Below are 18,284 nucleotides of genomic sequence, written 5' to 3'. Positions count from 1 at the left end.
CAGAATTGATAAACCTCTAACCAGGCTTCTCAAAAAGAAAAGGGAGAGGACCCAAATAGATAAAATCAGGAATGAAAGTGGAATTATTACAACCACTCCCTCAGAAATACAATTATCAGAGAATACTATGAAAAGTTATATGTCAACAAACTGGACAACCTGGAAGAAATGGACAAATTCCTAAGCACTCACCCACTTCCAAAACTCAAATGGTAAGAAATAGAAAATTTGAACAGACCCATAACTAGTGAAGAAATTGAATCAGTTATCAAAAATCTCCCAACAAATAAGAGTCCAGGACCAGATGGCTTCCCTGGGAAATTCTACCAGATGTTTAAAGCAGAGATAATACCTATCCTTCTCAAACTGTTCTGAAAAATAGAAAGGGAAAGAAAACTTCCAGACTCATTCTATGAAGCCAGGATTCCTTTGACTCCCAAACCATACAGAGACCCAGCAAAAAAAGAGAACCACAGTCCAATATTCCTGATTAATATGGATGCAAAGATTCTCAACAAGATACTAGCAAATCAAATTGAACAGCATAGAAAAAGAATTATTCACCAAGATCAGGTGGTATTAATTCCTGGGATGCATGGCTGGTTCACTATTCACAAATCAATGTGACATATCACCTTAATAAAAGAAAAGGTAAGAACCATATGATCCTGTCAATTGATGAAGAAAATTCTTCTTCTGGAATTCCTATGATATGGATATTGTTCTGTTTGATTGCATCACTTAGTTCTCTAATTCTCCCCTCATACTCCTGGATTTTTTTTTATCTCTCTTTTTCTCAGCTTCCTCTTTTTCCATAATTTTATCTTCTAATTCACCTATTCTCTCCTCTGCCTCTTCAATCCGAGCTGTAGTCACCTCCATTTTATTTTATACCTCATTTATAGCATTTTTAGCTCCTCCTGACTATTTCTTAGTCCTTTGATCTGTGTAGCAATAGATTCTCTGCTGTCCTCTATGCCTTTTTCAAGCCCAGTGATTAATTTTATGACTATCATTCTAAATTCTTGTTCCATTATATTGCTTAAATCATTTTTGATCAATTCGTTAGCTGTAGTTATTTCCTGGAGTTTCTTTTGAGGAGAATTCTTTTGTTTTGTCATTTTGGCTAGTTTTCTGTCCCTTATGCATTTTAAAAGCTTGTTGTATGCTCTGCACCTGCTTGCATTGCTATATTAAATGAGGGTTATACACTGTCTAGGGCCTGGCCCTTCAGGAGGTCTTTTTTGGGGGATTGTTACTTGCTCTCTGTTGTGACTTTGTTTATTTTATTACCCTACTTGTAGTAATATTTTGGACCCTGTACCAGATGTGCATTGATTTGTTCCTTGGAGTAGCCCTGTAAAGGAAAACAGATAGACACACAGGAGACAATAACACACAAACACACAAATAACACAAACAAATAAACAAAAACAAAAACCTAATGAGTTAAAACAAAAAACCCCAAAACACCAACTACAAGTAAAGAAGAGGGTGGAGGCAGTGCTGGTGGTAGAGCGCATACAAAGAGAGAAATGACAGGAACAGGGCGGGGGGGGGGGAGAAAAAATAATCATTGATTAGGCAGAGAGGTTAAAAGGCTTAATCCAGAGAGAGAGAAAGGAAAATAACAAAGGAAGCAGGGAAAACAAAAACAAGATAAATTTACACAGACAGAGAAACTATATGGCTTGATTATTTCAGAGAGAGAGAAAGGAGTGTAAAGAAGGAGGTGTAGAACATGTATCAAGACAATGGATTAAATATGTCTGTTTAGACAGACCAATAACCAGAATAACCAGCCTAGGGGAGGGAAGAGATAAGGAGGAGGAATGGTGGAGGGAGAATATATCTATATATTCAGAATTGACCTACAGTTAATCTGGGAAATTCTGCATTGCTTGTAGGTAGTAGCTGTCTGCAGGGTCTGTGCTGCTCTGGTGGATATGCAGTTACCCAGTTCAAGGGTGTGTGGTTTGGCATAATTTGAACCCACCTCGACCATGGGCCCCCGGGAGTGATCCCTGAGGCCCCACCTTGGTGGTGGTGGTAGGGGGTAATGGTTATACTCCAGTCTCTTCTCCATGGAGCCGGACCGGGTGGACTCAGTTTGAGTGTCTTTGAATGTCCTCACTGTGCCACAGGTGCAGACCGGGTAGTCCTTCTCACTCTGCCACCTTCCCTGACCCTGCACTTGGCTAGGATTCAAAGTCCTGTTCCGTGTGCTCTGGCACTGGGGAAGCGCCTCTCATTGTTGTGATATGTGTCCTGGCTGGGTTTGTCTGTGCCACAGCTCTTCAGGGAGGACCGCCTTCTCTTACTGCAGACTGAGCTGCCACCCTCGCTGCAAGCCCCCAGGGTGGTGGATGCAGGCAGACTTTGTCTTTTCTCACAGCGCTCCAGGGAAATGATGGCCTTATCCTCCCACAGACTGAGCCCTTGGCCCAGCTCCTGCGCCTGGGAGTGGCTGTGCAGGCAGGTTCTGTTCTATTGTACACCCCTCCAGGGAGGGAAACCCTTTCTTCAGCTGTGGACTGAGCCTCTGACCTACCACTGCACCCAGGGCTGGCTCCCCTCCTCCTCAGGTGCTCAAACAAGGAGCCGGCCCCAGTCTGAAGAAAGCCCTGTAGTTAGAGATCAGATCCCGCTCAGTCTCAGTCCAAGGTCATTCTCCTGTCCAGATACAGTCCTGTACTTCCCTAGCCACTCTTTCTCTTCCCTTTGTCTCTCCACAGAAGGGGGTCTCTCCCCTCCGTGCCGATGTGGCATTTTTTATATCTCCCCCAGTTTGCAGTTATCCACCTATCTTTTTTTCCAGTTTTCCCATTTTCTTCCTAGTAGATTCAGTCTCTTTTCCTCCCTGGCTCTGGTGTTCAAAGTCCTTTGGCTTCTACACTTCTTTGTTTGAGAGACATGGGAAGTATGAATTCCCCCTACTTCTCTGCCATGTTGGCCCCGGTTTTCCCCAAGTTTTTGACTTTAGCCATTCTGACAGGTGTGAGGTGATATCTCATTGTGATTTTGAATTGCATTTCCCTGATGTTGAGTGTGTTGAGCATTTTTTCATGAGTTTGTTGGCCATCTGGATGTCTTCTTTGGAGAGATACATCTTCATGTCTTACTCCAGTTGTTTAATTGGGTTAATTAGTTTTTGGGTGTTGAGTTGTATAAGTTTTTATATATCTTGGATACTAACCATATATCATATATGTCATTTGCAAATATCTCCCCCATTCTGTACTTGCCTTTTAGTTTTACTGATTGTATCCTTCACTGTGCAGAAGCTTTTTATTTTGATGTAGTACCAATAGTTTATTTTTACCTTTATTTCCCTTACCTGAAGAGACACATCTAGAAGGATATTGCCACAACCAATGTCAGGGAAATTCCTGACTGTATTCTTTTCTAGGACTTTTACGATTTCAGAACTCACAGTTAAGTCCTTAATACATTTTGTTTATTTTTGTGTATGGTGTAAGAAAGTGGTACAGTCTTATTCATTTACATGCAGTTGTACAATTATCCAAGCACCATTTGTGGAAGAGACTGTCTTTTTCCCACTGCATATTCTTGCCTCTTTTGTTGAAGATCAACTGAACATATAATTATGGGTTTGTTTCTGGGATTTTAAAATCCTGTTTCATTAATCTATGTGTCTGTTTTTGTGCAAGTACCATACTGTTGTGATTACTATAGCTTTGTAATATAACTTGAAGTCTGGAATTATGATACCTCTGGTTTTGTTTTTCTTTTTCAAGACTGTTTTGGCTATTCAGAGACTTTCATGTTTCCATACAAATTTTAGGAATGTTTTTCCCAGTTCTGTTAAAAATGCAGTTGGAATTTTATAAGGATTGCATTAAATGTGTAGATTGCTTTGGGTAGTATAGACATTTTAATAATATTTGTTCTTCAAATCCATGAACATGGAATTTCTTTCAATTCCTCTGTGTCGTCATGAATTTCTTCAGTGTTTTATAGTTTTCAGGGTAAAGAAAGGTCTTTCACTTTCTTGGTTAAGTCTATTCCTAGGTATTTTATTATTTTTGGTCCAATTGTAAATGGAATTGTTTTCTTAATTTCTCTTTTTGATGATTCATTATTAGCATATAGAAATGCAATAGGTTTATGTACATTGTGTATCCAGCAACATTACTGAATTAATTTATCAGTTATAGTAATTTTTTGGTGGACTTTTTTTGATTTTCTATATAAAGCATTATGTCATCTGCAAATGGTGAAAGTTTTATTTCTTCCTTCCCAATTTGGATGCATTTTATTCCTTTCTGTGGTCTGATTGCTGTGGCTAGGACTTCTTTTACTATGTTGAATAAAAGTGGTGATAGTGGACTGACTTCTTTGTCTTGTTCCTGATTTTAGGGGGAAAGCTTTCACTTTTTCACCACTGAGTATGATGTTACCTATATGCTTTTCATATAAGGTCTTTATTATGTTGAGGTATGTTCCTTCTGCATACTTTGTTGAGGGTTTTTATCATTAATGGATATTTTACTTTGTAAAATGCTTTTTCTGCATCTATTGAAATTGTCATATGTTTTTTTACCCTTTCTCTTATTCATGTGATATGCAACGTTAATTGTTTTGCAAATATTGAACAACCCTTCTAATCCATGAGTAAATGCCACTTGATTGTGGTGTATAGTTTTTTAAAATGTATTTTTGGAGTCACTTTGCCAGTATTTTGTTGAGGATGTTTGCATTTAGTTCATCAGAGATTTGGGCCTGTCATTCTATTTTTTTGTGGGTTGTGTCTTTATCTGATTTTTGTATCAGGGTGATACTGGCCATATATCACCAATTTGGAAGTTTTCTTTCATCTTCTATTTTTTGAATATTTTGAGAAGAATACATACTAATTCTTCTTTAAATGTTTGGAAGAATTCTCCTTTGAAGCAAATCTGATCCTAGACTTGTTTGCTGGGAGATTTTTCATTAGTGATTCAATTTCATTGCTTGTAATTGGTGTGTTCAAATATCCTATTTCTTCCTGATTCACTTCGGAATGGTTTTGTGTTTTTAGGCACTTATCCATTTCTTCTAGGTTGTCCTATGATAGGCATATAATTTCTCATAATATTTTCCTATAATCCTTTGTATTTCTTTGGTGTTGGTTGTTATTTCCCCTGATTCATTTCTGATTTTGTTTATTTGAGTCATTTCACTCTTTTTTTTAATGAGTCTGGCTAATGTTTATTAATTTTGTTTATTTTTTCCAAACAAACATATTCTGGTCTCATTGATCTGTTCTATTGTTTTTTTAAGTTTCTGTATCATTTATTTCTGCTATAATCCTTATTATTTCCTTCCTTCTGCTGGTTTCTGGTTTTGCTTGTTTTTCTTTTTCTAACTCCTTTAAGCATAAGGTTAGGTTGTTTATTTGACATTTTCTTGCTTCTTGAGGTAGGCCTGTATTGCTATAAATTTCTCTCTTAGAACTGTTTTTGCTGCATCCTAAAGATATTGGACCATTGTGTTTTCATCTTCATTTCTCTGCATGTACAAATCTCTGCATCTTCAAATCTCTGCAAGGATTTCTTCCTTGATTTATAGTTTGAACCATTCATTGTTTAGTAGCATGTTATTCAACCTCCATATATTTGTGGTTTCCATATTTTTCCTTGTGGTTGATTTTTAGTTTCATAGCGTTGTGGTAAAAAAAATGCATAGTTTGACTTTGATATTTTTGAATTTGTTGAGACTTGTTTTGTGGCCTAACATATGATCTGTTTTGGAGAATGTTCCATGTGCACTTGAAAGAAATGTGCATTCTGCTCTTTAAGGGTGGAATGATCTCAAATATATCTGTTAAATCTATCTGGTTTAACGAGTCATTTAAAGCCACTGTTTCCTTGTTGATTTTGATGAGATCATCTGTCTTTTGATGTAAGTGTGGTGTTAAAGTTCCCTACTATTATTGATTAGTTCCTATATTTTTGTTTTTAAGTTTCATGTATTTGGGTGCCACATGTTGGGTGCATAAATATTTAAAATTGTATCTTCTTGTTGGATTTTTCCCTTTACTATTATATAGTGTCCTTCTTTGTCTCTTGTTACAGTATTTGTTTTAAAGTCTATTTTATCTGACATAAGTATTGCTACCTCAGCTTCTTTTTGACATCCATTTTCATGATAAATGTTTCTACATTCCCTCACTTTCAATCTGCAACTGTGTTTAGTTCTGAAATGAGTCTCTTGCAGGCAGCATATAAATGGGTCTTGTTTTTTATCCACTCTATCCCATTATGTCTTTTGATTGGAGCATTTGGTCCATTTACATTCAGAGTAATTATTGATAAATATGCACTTACTGACATTTTCAATTTAAAGTAAATTTAATTTAATTTGTATTTAGATTTTAGTTTGTTAACATACAGTGCAATATTGGTTTCAGGAGTAGAATTCAGTGATTCATCACTTACATATAACACCCAGTGCTCATCACAATTACCCTCTTTAATACCAACCACACATCTAAAACCATCTCCCACTCACCTCCCTCCATCAACCCTCAATTTGTTTTCTATTGTTAAGAGACTATTTTTTGTTTCCCTCTCTTCTCTTCTTTTACCCCATCCCATATCTTCATCTGTTTTGTTTCTTAAATTCCACTTAAGAATTAAATCATATAGTATTTATCTTTCTCTGATTGACTAATTTTGCTTAGCATAATACATTATGCTAATGATGTGGATCTAGCTCCATCCACATCATTGCAAATGGCAAGATATCATTCTCTTTGATGGCTGAGTAATATTCCATTGTGTGTATATATATATATCTTCTTTCTCCATTCATTAGTAGATGGACATTTGGGCTCTCTTCATAGTTTGGTTATTGTTGATAATGCTGCTATGAACATTGGGATGCATGTACCCCTTTGAATCTGTACTTTTGTGATCTTTGGGTAAATGCCTAGTAGTGCAATTAATGGATCATAGGTTAGTTATATTTTTAGTTTTTTGAGGAAACTCCATGCTGTTCTTCAGTGTAGGTGCACCAGTTTGCATTCACACCAACAGTGTAAGAGGTTTCCCTTTCTAAGCATCCTTACCAACACTTGTTTCTTGTGTTGTTAATTTTAGCCATTCTGACAGGTGTGAGGTGATATCTCAACGTGGTTTTGATTTGTATCTTCCTGATGATGAGTGATGTTGAGCATCTTTTTATGTCTGTTAAGCGTCTGGATGTCTTCTTTGGAAAAGTGTCTATTCATATCTTCTGCCCATTTCTTCAGTGGCTTATGTGTTTTTTTGGGTGTTGAGATTGAGAAGTTCTTTATAGATTTTGGATACTAATCCATTATTATATATGTCTTTTGCAAATATCTTTTCCAGTTTCATATGTTGCTTTTTAGTTTTGTTGCACCTTTGCTGTGTAGAAGCTGTTTATATTGATAAAATCCCATTAGTTCATTTTTATTTCATTTCCCTTGCCTCCAGCAATGTGCCTAGTATGAAGTTGCTCTGTCTGAGGTCAAAGAGGTTGCTGCCTGTGTTCTCCTTTAGGACTTTGATGCTTTCCTGTCTCACCGGTAGGTCTTTCATCCATTTTGAATTTGTGTGTGTGCGTGTGTGTGTGTTTGTGCATGTGTGTGTATGGTGTAAGAAAGTGGCCCAGTTTCATTCTTCTGTCTGTTCCTGTCCAGTTTACCCAACACAATTTGTTGAAGAGACTGTCTTTTTTTTTTACAATGGATATTGTTTCCTGTTTTGTCACAGATTGGTGGATTATATAGTTGTGAGTCCATTTTTGGGTTTTCTATTTTGTTCCATGGTTCATTGTATCTATTTTATACTAGTATTATACTGTCTTGATGACTACAGTTTTGTAATATAGCTTTAAATAATCAATCGTGATGCCTCTAGTTTTGTTTTCCTTTTTCAGAATTGCTTTGGCTATATGGTTGTATACAAAGTGGTTGTATACAAATTTTAGGATTATTTGTTGCAGTTCTATGAAAAGTGCTGGTGGCATTTTGATAGAGATTGCATTAAATATGTAGATTGATTTGGGTAGTATAGAAATTTTAACAATGATTTTTTTTCTTCCAATCCATGAGTATGGAATTCATTTCCATTTCTTTGTGTCTTCTTCAATTACTTTCATAAATGTTTTATGCTTTTCAAAGTACAAATATTTTACATTTTTGGTTAAGTTTATTCCTAGGTATCTTATGGTTTTTGGTACAATTTTAAATGAAATCTATTTTTTTATTTCTTTTTCTGTTCCTTCATTATTGATATATAGAAATATAAAGATTTATGCATGTTGATTTTGTATCCTGCAACTTTGCTGAATTCATGTATAAATTCTAGTAATTTTTGGTGGAGTCTTTTGGGGTTTTACATAGAGTAACGTGTCTGCAAATTGCGAAAGTTTGACTTCCTCCTTGCTGATTTGGATGCCTTTTATTTATTTTTCTTGTATGATTGCTGTGGCTAAGTTTTCTAGTACCATGTTAAAAAGTAATGGTAAGAGTGGACATCCTTATCTTGTTCCTGACCATGGGGGATAGCTCTCAGTTTTCCCCCATTGAGTATGATATTATCTGTGGGTCTTTTGTATATAATCTTTATGATGTTGAGGTATGCTCCATCTATCCCTACTTTGTTGAAGGTTTTTATCAAGCATGGATGCTGTATTTTGTCAACTTCTTTTTCTGCATCTATTGACAGGATCATATGGTTCTTATCCTTTCTTTTATTAATGTAATGTATCATATTGATTGATTTCTGAATACTGAACTACCCCTGAAATCCAGGAATAATTCCCAGTTGATCATGGTGAAGAATTTTTTAATGTACTGTTGAATTCAATTTTTTTTAATTGAGAAATTTTGCATCCATTTTTATCAGGGATATTGTCCAGTAATTGTCATTTTTAGTGGGGTCTTTGTCTGGTTTGGAAATTCTCATAATGCTGGCTTTGTATAATCAGTTTGGAAATTTCTCTTCCATTTATATTTTTTGGAACAGTTCGAGAAGCACACATATTAACTCTTCTTTAAATGTCTGGTAGAATTCCCCTGGGAAGCCATCTGGCCCAGAGCTCTTATTTGTTGGAAGATTTTTGATTATTGCTTCGATTTCTTTGCTGGTTATGGGTCTTTCCAAATTTTCTATTTCTTCCTATTCCAGTTTTGGTAGTTTGTAAATTCCTCGGAATTCATCCATTTCTTCCAGATCGCCTTATTTTTTGCATATAAAAATTCATAGTGTTCTCTTATAATTGTATTTGTATGGTGCTTTTTGTGATATCTCTTGTTTCATTTGTAATTTTATCTATTTGGGTCCTTTCTATTTTCTTTTTAATGTCTGGATATGGGTTTAACCATTTTTAAAATTCTTTCAAAGAAATAGCTCTTAGTTTCATTGATATGTTATACTGTTGTTGTTGTTTCTATACCATTTATTTCTTTTCTAATCTTTATCATTTCCCTTTTTCTTCTGGCTTTATCCTTTATTTGCTGATCCTTTTCTAGCTCCTTTAGGTGTAAGGTTAAGTTGTATATTTGAGACCTTTCTCGTTTCTTGAAATAGGCCTGTTTTACAATATACTTTCCTCTTATGACAACTTTTGTTGCATCCCCAAAATTTTTCGACTGTCTTGTTTTCATTTTCATTTACTTCCATGTACTCTTTAAATTTTTTCTTTAATTTCCTGGTTAACCCATTCATTCTTTAGTAAGATTTTCTTTAATCTACATGTATTTGAGGGCTTTCCAATTTTTTTCTTGTGGTTGATTTCAAGTTTCATAGTGCTGTGGTCTGAAAATATGCATGGTATGATTTCAATATTTTTGTACTTGAGGACTGATTTATGACTTAGTATGTGATCTATTCTGGACAGTGTCCATGTTCACTTGAGAAGAATGTGTTTTCTGCTGCTTTAGGATAAAATGTATTGAATATATCTGTTACATCCACCTTATGCAGTGTGTCATTCAAAGCCATTGTTTCCTTGTGGATTTTCTGCTTACATGATATGTCCATTGTTATGAGCTGTTAAAGCCTCCTACTATTTTTGTATTATTATCAATGTCTTTATATTTGTTAACAATTGATTTATATATTTGGGTGCTTTCAAGTTTGGTATAAATATTTACACTTGTTAGATATTCTTGATTCATAGGTCCCTTTAGTATGATATAGTGCCCATCTTCATGTTTTGTTACAGTCTTTGGTTTCAAATAGATTTTGTCTGATATAAGTATGACTACTGTAGCTTTTTTTTGGACATCCATTAACATGATAGATGTTTCTACATCCCTTCGCTTTCAATTTTCATGTGTCTTTATGTCTAAAATGGGTCTCTTGTATGCAGCATATGTAGGTCTCATTTTTATATCCATTCTGATATCTTATATTTTTTATTGGACCATTTGGTTCATTTACATTCAGAGTATTTATTGATAGATATGAATTTAGTGCCATTGTGTTACCTGTAAAGTTGGTATTTCTGGTGGTGTTCTCTTCTCCTTTCTAGTTTTTGTTGCTTTTGGTCTTTTTTTCCTCATTCAAGGATTCCCTTTTAATATTTCTTGCAGGACTCATTTAATGGTCATAAACTCTGTTAGTTTTTGTTTGTTGGAAAGCTCTTTATCTCTCTTTATATTCTGAATGACAGCCTTGGTGGATAAAGTATTCTTGGCTGCATATTTTCTCCTTTAGCACATTGAATATATAATGCCACCTCCCTTCTGACCTGCCAAGTTTCTGTGGAAAGATCTGTTGCAAACCTGATCTGTATTCCCTTGTAATTTAAAGACTTTTTTCCTTGCTGCTTTCAGGATTCTTTCCTTATCTCTGTATTTTGCAAATTTTATTATGATATGTCTTGGTGTTGGCTGGCAAACTAGGGAAATTTCCCCGAATAATTTGCTCAAATATACACTCTTCTCCTTTTCCCCTCTCTTCTTCTGGGACTCCTATGATATGAATGTTATTTCACTTTATGGAGTTATTGAATGCTCTAAGTCTACATTCATGGTCCAATGCGTTTCTTTCCCCTTTTATTCAGCATCATTATATTCCATATTTTTTAATCTTGTATATCACTGATTCATTGCTCTATTTTGTCCATACGCTTTGTCATGGTATTTATTAGGGCTGCATCTTGGTTATTGTATTTTTAATTTCAGCCCGACTAGTTTTTGGTTCTTTTATCTCTGCAGTTAGGGATTCTCTAGTGCCTTCTGTGCTTTTTTTCAAGCCCAGCTAGTATTCTTATAATTGTTGTTTTAAATTATAGCTGAGATATCTTACTTATATCTGTATTGATTAAATCATTGGCCATGACTTCTTCCTTTTCTTTCTTTAAAGTGATTTTCTCCATCTTGTCATTTTGGAGGCCAATAAAAAAGGAAGGGGGAAGCTAGATCTTAGGTGTATTTTGTTCTGCTCGTTAGGAGAAGCTTGATCTAAAAAAATAGTAATAAAAATAATAATAAAAGAAGAAAAGAAAAAATTACTTTTTTGTCTAAAAAAACACACAAAGGACTGGAGAAGATGGTGGCATAGGAAGACGCTGGGCTCACCATGTCTTGTTGAGCACTTAGATTCCACCCACATCTGCCTAAATAACGCAGACAACTGCCAGAAGATTAGTAGAACGGACTCTCCAGAGCCAAGCATAGACAAGAGACCCACAGAAGAGGGTAGGAAGGGCGGAGAGGTGGTGCACGCTACACGGACTGGTGGGAGGGAGCCGGGGCAGTGTAGGGGCAACCCGCCTGGTAAGGCAGAGCCTCCGAGTCTGACTTGCAAAAGCAGAGGGGCCCAACTGCATGAGTTCTGACATCCAGCAGGACTTAACATCTGGAATGTTAAAAGCAGCTCTGCTCGGAGAATGGGAGGGCGAGAGGACACCGGGAGGGAGAGTTGTTGAGCCCTGGATGACAGAGCTCAGCTCAGTGGGAAAGAAAGGCACTGGCCAGTGCCATCTCCCTCTCCCATCCCCCCACCAAAATCCCAAAGGGAACCACTTCCTGTCACAGAACTTGCTTGCACCGTGCAAACACCCAACACTGTGCTTCTGTAGATCCATCCCTCCAATGGGTCTGCCTGCCTTCTGGTGCTGCGGGGCCCCTCCCACAGGGGACCACTGATGGCAAAGTGAGCTAAGCCTTTCCCTCCCACCCCTTTGCACCTTGCGGATCCACCCTGGCTAATAAGCCAGATCCCATCAAAGCAACACCACAAGTCTGGTAGTGTGCAAGTAGCCCAGAGATGGGCCACACCACTCCACAGTGAGCCCTGCCCCTGGGAGAGGGCAAGATAAGGTACACACCAGTCTGTGGCCCCAGAGGTGGGCTGGGGACAAACATCGGGTCTGCCTGTGGCCCTGCCCACCAACACAAGTTACACCAGACAGCCCAGGGGAAGTGCCCCGCAGTTCCACACAACTCCAGGGACTATCCAAAATGATGAAACGGAAGAATTCTTCTCAAAAGAAACTCCAGGAAGTAACTACCGCTAACAAATTGATCAAAAACGGTTTAAGCAATATAACGGACCATGAATTTAGAATAATAGTCATAAAATTAATCGCTGGGCTTGAAAAAAATATAGAAAACAGCAGAGAATCTATTACTACAGAGATCAAGGGACTAAGAAACAGTCATGAGGAGCTAAAAAATGCTATAAATGAGGCACAAAAAAAATGGAGATGACCGCAGCTCAGAAATTAATAGGCAGAGGAGAGAATAGGTGAATTAGAAGATAAAATTATGGAAAAAGAGGAAGCTGAGAAAAAGAGAGATTAAAAAAATCCGGGAGTATGCGGGGGGGAATTAGATAACTAAGTGATGCAATTAAGTGCAACAATAATCGTATAATAGGAATTCCAGAAGAGGAAAAGAGAAAGAAAGGGGCTGAAGGTGTACTTGAACAAATCATAGTTAAAAACTTCCCTGATCTGGGGAAGGAAATAGGCATTGAAATCCAAGAGGCACAGAGAACTCCCTTCAGACGTAACTTGAATCGATCCTCTGCATGATATATAATACTGAAACTGGCAAAATACAAGGATAAAGAGAAAATTCTGAAAGCAGCTAGGGATAAACACACTCTAACATATAAAGGGAGACTGATAAGACTAGTGACAGATCTATCCACTGAAACTTGGAAGGCCAGAAAGGAATGGCAGGAAATCTTCAATGTGATGAACAGAAAAATATTCAGCAGAGAATCCTTTATCCAGCAAGTCTGTCATTCAGAAAAGAAGGAGAGATAAAGGTCTTCCCAAACAAACATAAACTGAAGGAATTCATCACCACTAAACCAGCCTTACAAGAGATCCTAAGGGGGATTCTGTGAGTGAAATGTTGCAAGGACCACAAAGTACCAGAGACATCACTACAAGCATGAAACCTACAGACATCACAATGACTCTAAACTCATATCTTTCTATAATAACACTGAAAGTAAATGGACTAAATGCTCCCACCAAGAGACATAGGGTATCAGAATGGATAAATAACAATATCCATCTATTTGCTGTCTACAAGAGAATCATTTTAGACCTGAGGACACTTTCAGATTGAAAGTGAGGGGATGGAGAACTACCTATCATGCTACTGGAAGTCTAAAGAAAGCTGGAGTAGCCATACTTATATCAGACAAACTAGACTTTAAATTAAAGGCTGTAACAAAAGGTGAAAAAAGGAATTATATAATAATTACAGGGTTTGTCCATGAGGAAGAGCTAACAATTATAAATGTCTATGCACCAAACACGGAAGCCCCCAAATACATAAAACAATTAATCACAAACATAAGCAACCTTATTGATAAGAATGTGGTAATTACAAGGGACTTTAATACTCCACTTACAACAATGGATAGATCATCTAGACACATGGTCAATAAAGAAACAAGGGCCCTGAATAATACATTGGATCACATGGACTTGACAGATATATTTAGAACTGCATCACAGAGCAACAGAATATACTTTCTTCTCGAGTGCACATGGAACATTCTCCAAGATAGATCACATACTGGGTCACAAAACAGCCCTTCCTAAGTATACAAGAATTGAGATCATACCATGCATACTTTCAGACCACAATGCTATGAAACTTGAAATCAACCACAGGAAAAAGTCTGGAAAACCTCCAAAAGCATGGAGATTAAAGAACACCCTACTAAAGAATGAATGGGTCAACCAGGCAATTAGAGAAGAAATATAAAGATATATGGAAACAAATGAAAATGAAAAGACAACAATCCAAACGCTTTGGGGTGCAGTGAAGGCAGTCCTGAGAGGAAAATACATTGCAATCCAGGCCTATCTCAAGAAACAAGAAATCCCACATACAAAATCTAACAGCACACCTCAAGGAAATGGAAGCAGAACAGCAAAGACAACCCAAACCCAGCAGCAGAAGAAAAATAATAAAGATCAGAGCAGAAATAAACAATATAGAATCTAAAAAACCAGTAGAGAAGATCAATGAAACCAAGAGTTGGTTTTTTGAAAAAATAAACCAAATGGATAAACCTCTAGCCAGGCTTCTCAAAAAGAAAAGGGAGATGACCCGAATAGTTAAAATCATGAATGAAAATGGAATTATGACAACCAGTTGCTCAGAAATACAAACAATTATTAGGGAATAGTATGAAAAATTATATGCCAAAACATGGATAACCTGGAATAAATGGACAAATTCCTCAGCACCCACGCACTTCCAAAACTCAAACAAGAAGAAATAGAAAACTTGAACAGACCCATAACCATGAAGAAATTGAATCAGTTATCAAAAATCTCCCAACAAATAAGAGTCCAGGACCAGATGGCTTCCCTGGGGAATTTTACCAGACATTTAAAGCAGAGATAATACCTATCCTTCTCAAGCTGTTCCAAAAAACAGAAAGGGAAGGAAAACTTCTAGACTTATTCTATGAAGCCAGAATCACCTTGATTCCCAAACCAGACAGAGGCCGAGCAAAAAAAAAAAAAAAAAGAGAACTACAGGCCAATGTCCTGATGGATATAGATGCAAAAATTCTCAATAAGATACTAACAAATTGAATTCAACAGCATATAAAAAGAATCATACAGGGGCGCCTGGGTGGCTCAGTCTGTTAAGCGTCCGACTTCGGCTCAGGTCATGATCTCGCGGTCCATGAGTTCAAACCCCGTGTCAGGCTCTGTGCTGACAGCTCAGAGCCTGGACCCTGTTTCAGATTCTGTGTCTCCCTCTCTCTCTGACCCTCCCCCATTCATGCTCTGTCTCTCTCTGTCTCAAAAATAAATAAACGTTAAAAAAAATTAAAAAAAAATAAAAAGAATGATCAAGTGGGATTCATTCGTGGGCTGCAGGGTTCGTTCAACATACACAAATCAATCCATGTGATACATCACATTAATAAAAGAGAAGAAAAAAACCATATGATCCTGTCAATCAATGCAGAAAAAGCATTTGACAAAATTCAGCATCGTTTCTTAATAAAAACCCTCGAGAAAGTCGGGATAGAAGGAACATACTTAAGGATCATCAATGCCATTTATGAAAAGCCCACAGCTAATATCTTCCTCAATGGGGAAAAACTGAGAGCTTTCCCCATGAGATGAGGAACACGACAGGGATGTCCACTCTCACCGCTGTTGTTTAACATAGTATTGGAAGTGCTCACATCAGCAATCAGACAACAAATGGAAATCAAAGGCATCAAAATTGGCAAAGATGTAGTCAAGCTTTCACTTTTTGCAGATGACATGATATTATACATGGAAAATCCGACAGACTCCACCAAAAGTCTGCTAGAACTGATACATGAATTCAGCAAGGTCAGCAGATACAAAATCAATGTACAGACATCAGTTGTATTCTTATACACTGATAATGAAGCAACAGAAAGACAAATAAACTGATCCCATTCACAATTGCACCAAGAAGTATAAAATACCTAGGAATAAACCTAACCAAAGATATACAATATCTGTATGCTGAAAACTATAGAAAGCTTATGAAGGTAATTGAAGAAGATACCAAGAAATGGAAAAACATTCCATGCTCATGGATTGGAAGAATCAATATTGTTAAAAAGTCAATACTACCCAAAGCTATCTACACATTCAATGCAATCCCAATAAAAATTGCACCAGCATTCTTCTCGAAGCTAGAACAAGCAATCCTAAAATTTGTATGGAACCACAAAAGACCCAAATAGCCAATGTAATTTTGAAGAAGAAGACCAAAGCAGGAGGCATCTCAATCCCAGACTTTAGCCTCTACTCCAAAGCTGTCATCATCAAAACAGCATGGTATTGGCACAAAAACAGACACATAGACCAATGGAATAGAATAGAAACCCCAGAATTGGACCCACAAAAGTATGTCAACTAATCTTTGACAAACCAGTAAGGAGAATCCAATGGAAAAAAGACAGTCTCTTTCACAAATAGTGCAGGGAGAACTGGACAGCAACATGTAGAAGGATGAAACTAGACCACTTTCTGACACCATTCACAAAAACAAACTCAAAATGGCAAAGGACCTGAATGTGAGACAGGAAACCATCCAAACCCTAGAGAAGAAAGCAGGATAAAACCTCTCTGACCTCAGGAGCAGCAATTTCTTACTTGACAGATCCCCAAAGGCAAGGGAATTAAAAGGAAAAATGAGCTACTGGGACCTCATGAAGACAAAAAGCTTCTGCGCTGCCAAGGAAACAATCAACAAAGCTAAAAGGCAACCAAAGGAATGGGAAAAGATATTTGCAAATGACATATAGGGCAAAGGGCTAGTATCCAAAATCTATAAAGAGCTCACCAAACTCCACACCCGAAAAACAAATAATCCAGTGAAGAAATGGGCAGAAAACATGAATAGACACTTCTCTAAAGAAGACATCCAGGTGGCCAACAGGCACATGAGAAGATGTTCAACGTCACTCCTCCTTAGGGAAATACAAATCAAAACCACACTGAGATACCAACTCGCGCCAGTCAGAGTGGCTAAAATGAAGAAATCAGGAGACTATCGATGCTGGTGAAGATGTGGAGATACGGGAACCCTCTTGCACTGTTGGTGGGAATGCAAACTGGTGCAGCCGCTCTGAAAAAGAGTGTGTAGGTTCCTCAAAAAATTAAAAATAGACCTACCCTATGACCCAGCAGTGGCACTGCTAGGAATTTACCCAAAAGATACAGGAGTGCTGATGCATAGGGGCACTTGTACCCCAATGTTTATAGCAGCATTCTCAACAATAGCCAAATTATGGAAAGAGCCTAAATATCCATTAACTGATGAATGGATAAAGAAATTGTGGCATATATACACAATGGAATACTACGTGGCAATGAGAAAGAATGAAATATGGCCTTTTGTAGCAACATGGATGAAATTGGAGAGTGTTATGCTAAGTGAAATAAGTCATTGAGAGAAAGACAGATACCATATGTTTTCACTCTTATGTGGATACTGAGAAACTTAACAGAAGACCATGGGGGAGGGGAAGAAAAAAAAAGAGGTTAGAGAGGGAGGGAGCCAAAACATAAGAGACTCTTAAAAACTGAGAACAAACTGAGGGTTGATGGGGGGTGGAAGAGAAGGGAGGGTGGGTGATGGGTTTTGAGGAGGGCACCTGTTGGAATGAGCACTGGTGTTGTATGGAAATAAATTTGACAATATATTTCATATTAAAAAATCAAATAAAGAAAAATAAAGAATAAAATAAAATAAAATTTGCTTTAATCTCTTAAAAAAAACCACAAAGAAGCTAGATATTGTTTCCTGTAGAGCTGAACCTCCGCAGCATTCTATGATCAGCAGACTTGATGCTGTTCTTCTGGGGGTAGGGCCTTTTGCACTGATTATCTGGCTGACTTGCCCTAGTGGAGATGCACCTGCGAGACTCAGGGATAAAGAGCTTTGTGATCCTGGCTCCAGCATCCTCCTGTTGGTGCTGTTTTGCTCACTGAAGTCCATCGGTAATGATGGGTAGAGGGGAAAATGGCATCGCCTTGCTCTCTTATCGCTGGACTGGGGAGCTTACGTCTGCAATTCCTCAGCGAGCCTTCATAGAAGCACAAAAAATCCTCCACCCCCATGTCCCTGGCTTCTGTCAGACCTCTACCTTCACCCTGTCTGTCAGAGCTGTCTGCCTGCCAGGCAGCACTGTACTCCTGTATTTTACCTCCGGTTCAGCTGGGTTTCAAAACTCCAAATTTCATAGACCCCTGCAGCTGGGGTCAGTGCTGATATTTTGGGAGAAAGTCTTGTTTCACTGTGTCTGGGTGCCAGTTTGTCCAAGAAA

Source organism: Prionailurus viverrinus, chromosome X, assembly GCF_022837055.1.
Source record: "Prionailurus viverrinus isolate Anna chromosome X, UM_Priviv_1.0, whole genome shotgun sequence".
Lineage (NCBI taxonomy): Eukaryota > Metazoa > Chordata > Mammalia > Carnivora > Felidae > Prionailurus > Prionailurus viverrinus.
This window is presented reverse-complemented; position numbering follows the sequence as displayed.